Source organism: Zingiber officinale, chromosome 11B (assembly GCF_018446385.1).
Source record: "Zingiber officinale cultivar Zhangliang chromosome 11B, Zo_v1.1, whole genome shotgun sequence".
Lineage (NCBI taxonomy): Eukaryota > Viridiplantae > Streptophyta > Magnoliopsida > Zingiberales > Zingiberaceae > Zingiber > Zingiber officinale.
Genome location: NC_056007.1, coordinates 59847986 through 59854404, shown reverse-complemented (window position 1 = coordinate 59854404; position 6419 = coordinate 59847986). Strand labels below are relative to the sequence as shown.

Sequence of the window (6419 nt, the reverse complement as noted above, 5' to 3'; positions counted from 1 at the left end):
AGGAGAGAGCTCTTCTTCTTTTTGTATCCCTTTTGGAGCAGTCACTTGGGAGTCTCCCAAGGTCCGTCCGCTCCTAAGCTCAATTCTATTGCAATGCTCCATAGGATTCACATCAAGTTTTCCTGGAAGTTGTCCTGGTGCTCTGGATGATGAGGAAGCTAGTTGGGCAATTTGACTATCCTGGATCTTTTGATGCTTTTCAGAATTATCCATTCTCTGAATGAGCTTTGCTAAATCTTGCTTCATTTCATTCTGACTTGAGATAATTTCTTCAAGCATCTTTTCAATATTTGACTTTGGTAAGCCTTGAGAAGATAGATGTTGAAAATTTTGTTGCCCAGCTTGAAAATTTGGTCTTGCCCCCATAGATAGTCCTTGATCTTGATTATTTCTGTAAGAAAAATTGGGATGGCTCTTCCATCCAGGGTTATAAGTATTTGAGTATGGGTTGTTCTGCCTTTGATTGTAACTCATGATTGCATCACATTGTTCCAGTTGATTGATTTGTGCAGTGATAGCTCCCAATGGACATGAGTCATTTGAGTGCTCTGAACTCCCACATACTTCACAAGATGTACTAATAGCATTGACCATATTAGCACTAGTCCCCATATTCTCAAATTTCTTTGTAAGAGCGTCCAATTTTATAGACAAAAGAGTGACTGCATCTACATCAAACTTCCCTGATGCTTTAATTATTGGGTTTACAGAAGAATAGCCACCACTTCTTTCATTTGCCCATTGATGATGATTTTGTGCTACACTGTCAATAATTTCTTCAGCTTCATCTAAACTTTTATTCATAAGTGCCCCTCCAGCAGCTGAATCAAGGGACACTTTGGTATGATAGTTGATACCATTATAAAAAGTGTGCAACACTAACCATCTTTCCAATCCATGATGTGGGCATTGTCTGAGCATACTATTATATCTATCCCATGCTTCAAAAAGAGATTCTGAGTCAGTTTGCTTGAAGCTTGCAATTAAATTCCTCATATGAGCTGTTTTGCTTGGTGGATAGAATTTATCAAGAAACTGTTGCTCACACTGCTCCCAAGTGGTGATGCTATTAGGGGCCAAAGAATTCAGCCATTGCTTTGCCCTATCTCTTAAAGAAAACCCAAATAATAATAATCTAACTGCTTCTGAAGGAACTCCATTCATTTTCATGGTACCACATATTTCATAAAAGACCTCTAAGTGTTGATTGGGGTCTTCATGAGGTCCTCCACCAAATTGGTTCTGCTGCACCATAGATATAATTGCGGGTTTGATCTCAAAGTTATTAGCTTCCACTGAAGGTCTTGAAATACTAGATCGAAAACCTCTTGCATAAGGTGTTGCATAATCCTTGAGTGGTCTATTCGCCATGTTCAAATGTTCCTGTTCTTCAATTTGCCTTTGCAGAATTCTTCTTTTATGGAAAGTTCTGTCAATCTCAGGGTCAAAAGGAAAGAATTCCCCTGCAAAGTTAGATCTTCGCATACACAAGAACAAGATAGCAAATGACAATTCAACAGAAAAAGAAAAATAAAAGAATCAAAAATGCAGAATTGAATTTGTACAAAAAGAATTAACAAGAAGTAAAAGTTATACAAGAAAGTAAAAACAGAAATCTAATGATTAGTTACAACTATGCAATATGAAAGGAAAACAAATGTTATGTTTAGTCTAACTCAATTGATAATTCCTAATGTTATAGCGCAGTCCCCGGCAACGGCGCCAAAAACCTGTTACGCTCCGCAAGTGTACGGAAATGTCGCAAGTAATATAAAAGATTATCGTATCCACAGGGACTGGAATAATCACTAGAAATGCCTCAATGCGAATTAGCTAAACAACTATCCAATTGTTTCAAATGCAAAGTGAAGGTAAACAAATCTAATATTAAAGATCAACAAACAAGAGTTTAGTGTTTTGGATTATGATAAGGGGAGATTCTAGGAGTTTCGGTTTCTTTGTAAGATTTCTTGAATGTAAATGGTTCACCAATTCTTATCCCTCAATTGCCAAACACTTGTAGAAAGTTACCGGTTCTCTCTTGCAATAGATAACCGGCTAAGAACTGAGAAATGTATCTAAATATGATCAATTAGACGTGAACCTACGTTGTCCTTACACAGAAGCGCACCTATTACTATGCCTTCCACGAATATCAACATAGAAGCCCACAACTTATTAATCTATCAAGATACAAGAAACTAATCACAAGATCCATCCTACTCTCTTGAGTATTCCTATTTCCTCTTCAAGATTATCTCTCAAACGTCCTTACACGGGCTTGCACCTGTCACGTGGATCCCTCGGATGATCGAGTGAGAGTTTATCTTTACTAAGTCCACAAGAAATCCAAACAATCAATCAAGAATGAGAATTAAGCACAAATCACCATTAATCATTCAAGATCTAATTGATACAAGCAAGACAATGTCATTGAAACAAGAAATTCGCAAATCCATAAGAGATTACATCAATCCATCATACAAATACTCCCTTAATCCTAGAATACAAGATCTACTCCATGAATCGAGGAAGAATACCCGAAGAAATAAAGATTACAAGCATTTCTTAAATCCCCAATCCAAGAAACCAAGAAAAGGGGGAAAGAGAAAACTTATCTACGAAGAAGCCTCGTCTTCGGATCCAATCCTCGCTCCAGAGTCGAAATCGTCAAGAACTCCCCTCGAATCGCCCAGAAATCCTCCCAAGAATGGGAGGATACCACCAAATCTTGCCTTCTCCCCAAAGGGGAAGAGATCCCCTTTTAATTCATGAAGGAGGGTTTAAATAGAGGAGGAAATCGGGCGCCACACGGCCCCATGACACGGCCGTGTGAGATTCACACGGCCATGTCCTCTTCCTTCTCTGCCAAAGATGCACGGCCGTGTAACTCACACGGCCAGGACCCTTCTGTTCTCTGGAAATGCTACACGGCCGTGTGGTGCACATGGCCACCACCTGCTTGGCCTCTGGAAACCTCACACGGTCGCGTAGATCTACACGGCCATGTAAGGCATCTGCTCTAATTTCTTCAAATCAAGACACGGCCGTGTGAGATTCGCACGGCCATGTCCTCTTCCCTTCCTGTTAAAACTACACGGCCGTGTGTGGTACACGGCCTGATGCTCTCTCCCTTCAATTCCTTCCAAGCTTGTCCGAGGACGCATAATCTTCACCAATTTCGACTCCTGTGTACAGAAAATGCATAAAAAGTAGATCTCCGAACCAAAAGAGTAAATATGCTAAAAGGAAAGCTGGAAGTATAAAAATGCATAGATCAAGCATGCTCAAAGTATGTAAATGTGCATAAAAATATGCATAAAAGAGTATATAATCTACGCACATCAGGTTGTCTCCCAAGAAGCGCTTGTTTAGAGTCTTTAGATCGTCCAAAATTATCAATCATTCTTCACTTTTTCTTGCCCGTGGTGGGCAGACATATTTTTCATTTTTGTTGGGAGGCCTTCTCCCAACTTCTTCCACCAAAGTATTCTCCTCATTTGGTGGCCTCCCATGAGGATAGAAATACCATTCCTCAAGTTTGTAAATGCGTGCTATTGACGTTCCGCGAGTGTACGGAAATGTCGTAAGTAATAATAAAAGATATTGTATACACAGGGACTAGTATAAGAACTAAAGATATCTCAACGTGAATTAGCTAAACAACAAATCAATGGATTGACAAAAGCAAAGTACAACTATGCAAAGTAAAACATAGAAACCAAAGAATAAGAAACAAGAATAGGGGCTATGATAAAGGTATGTTCTAGGAGTTTCGGTTCCTTTGTAAGATTATACAATGTAAATAATCTACTAAATCTTATTTCTCAATTGTCCATCATTTGTAGAAGGTTACTGGTTCCCTCTTGCAATAGACAATCGGCTTAGGACAAAATATATACCTAAATGTGATCAATTAGGAATGAATCTATGTTGTCCTTACACGGGCTTGCCTGTCACGTGTGTCCCTCGGATAATCAACATAAGAATTCATCACTCCTCAACCACATCAAGATATAAGATATGAGCAGATACAATCTATCCTACCCCCTTGAATAATCCTATTTCACCCTCAAGATCAACTCTCAAACGTCCTTACACGGGCTTGTTCCTATCACGAACGTCCCTCAGAAAATCGAACGAGAAATAATCTCTACAAGATCCACAAGGTATTCAAACATTCAATCAAGAATGGGGATTATGTACAAATCACAACATTGCACACAAGATCAAAGAGATACAAAACAGGATAAAATCATTGAAATAGGAAATTGGCAAATCCATAAGAGTTTTACATCAAATCGTCATTACAAATACTCCCTCCATCCTAGAACAAGAGATCTAATACATAGAACGAGGAAAGAAATCTGAAAATAAGAAGAATACACGCATCTTGATCCCCAAATCAAAGAAAGAAAGGGAAGAAAGGCTTATCTATGATGAAGAACGGTCTTCGGATCCAATCCTTGCTCTCAGAGTCGAAACATTGAAGATCTCCCCTCGAATCGCTGAAAAATTCCTCCAAGAAGGTGGAGGAACGCCTAAATCTTGATTTCCCCCAAAGGGGAGAAGATCCCTCTTCAAATCTTGAAGAAGGCTTTATATAGAGGAGGGGTTTGGGTGCCACACGGCCCTGAGACACGGTCGTGTGAAGCTCACACGGCCTGTGCTACTCCCTTCTCTGCCCGTCTCACATGGCCGTGTGTGAGACACGGTCATGGCCTGCTCTACAACTGCTTCCCTTGCACGGCCACGTAGATCTACACGGCCTGCACTGCCTCCGGCTCTGGAGCTCCTGCACGACCATATGGTGCACATGACCAGGGTGTTCTTGGCCTCTGGAAATATTGCACGACCATGTGTGTCTACACGACCATGCACTGCTTCATCTCTGGAGTGCTTGCAAGGTCGTGTGGTGTACACGGCTTGGCTCTAAAGGCTTCACAACTTGGCACGACCGTGTGAAGATCACACGACCATGACTAGTCCCCTTCCTGCTGCAACCACATGGGTGGTGATCCTCACATGGCCTGGGCAACCCCCCATGGCAGGGTCGTGTGGCACTCAAGGATGGTGCCTTCCTCCTTTGTAATTTTTGCCTCGGACATCATTTCTTCTCCAAAATCGACTCCTGTGTATAAAAAATGCACAAAAGCATATCTCTGAACAAAAAGAGTAAATATGCTAAAAGCAAAGTTGGAAGTACCAAAATGCATAGATAAAGCACGTGAAAATTATGTGAATGTGGGTCAAAACATGCTAAAAAAGAGTATATAATCTACGCACATCACACCACCATACTCAAACCTTTGCTTGTCCTCAAGCAAAATGCTACAATCTAAATTCATATGTTCAACAATGCACTCATATCCCTAATGCATTTTCCCAACTCTATCAAAAAGTTTTATTAACAAGCATGATCATGAAAACAAGTCAAGAATGGCTCAAGCATAAATATCTTGTGCACAGTGCATTAAGTAACTCAAAACCCTTCAAGTTTCAATCTTCGTCCTAGTCAAGTCGTCATCAAATTTGAGTTCCTAATGTTTCCAGTGATAGGCACGTAACCGGTGATAGGCACTTACATGCCACACACTTGGTTCATATTTCTCAATCAACCCAAGATCACAAAGGCGTGCTTAATCTCAAGAGAAGCTAAGCAGTCATTTCCCCAGTAACCTAAATCGGTCTCAAAGGGGTGACTTGATAAATTCCACTCATGACAACTATTTTTTATATCCCTTATTCATTTTTTTCTATTTTTTTTATAAGTATTTGCATTGTGCAAATTTTATTCACAAATGTACTTTTAGCACAAATGTTGAGATATTTTGATTTTTCCAAATGAGCTTACATGATTTGAGCCTCATCCAGTAACCAAAATGAAGTTTGGAAATCACCATGGAAACCAAGTACTAAACAAATAAGATAAATCATGACTATTTCAATGATATCAACAATCCAAGCTCAAGTATAGTGAAGTGAAGGTAAGATCCTTAAGGTCAAGCCAAAACTAAAACCTATCCCCATATGATACTTAGCTTATATCATGCTACCCAAGATAGAGAAAAGAGATACACTAAGCATACTACTAGCATCATTTGCAACATAATGAATCTAGATAATGAACGTGCTAACATTTTCACTTGAAGATAAGAAAGCATATAAGTGAAGTTTGATGTTCTCAAGATGTATGCCACAAGGTTTTTCAAAAGATAGTCAAGTGACTATCAAAAATAAATAATCAAAGCAAGACAAGAACAAATGCAAAGCAAATAAAATGCAGAACAGAAAAAAAAATTTCAAATTTCAGGTTTGCAAACCACCCCCCCCCCCAGACTTAAACTTTTCATCGTCCCGATGAAGTCAATATGGTGGAGGAGGTGGTGGATAAGGGAAAGGAGGCCTGTATCGTGCCC

At 39.7% G+C, this 6419-nt stretch overlaps 1 non-coding gene across 1 annotated transcript; it reads left to right on the top strand.

Moving 5' to 3' along the window:
• Positions 1-892: 892 nt before the first annotated feature.
• On the top strand, positions 893-999 carry LOC122035555. Its single transcript, XR_006127099.1, has one exon. It is a non-coding gene; the product is annotated as a small nucleolar RNA R71 (small nucleolar RNA).
• Positions 1000-6419: the final 5420 nt, after the last annotated feature.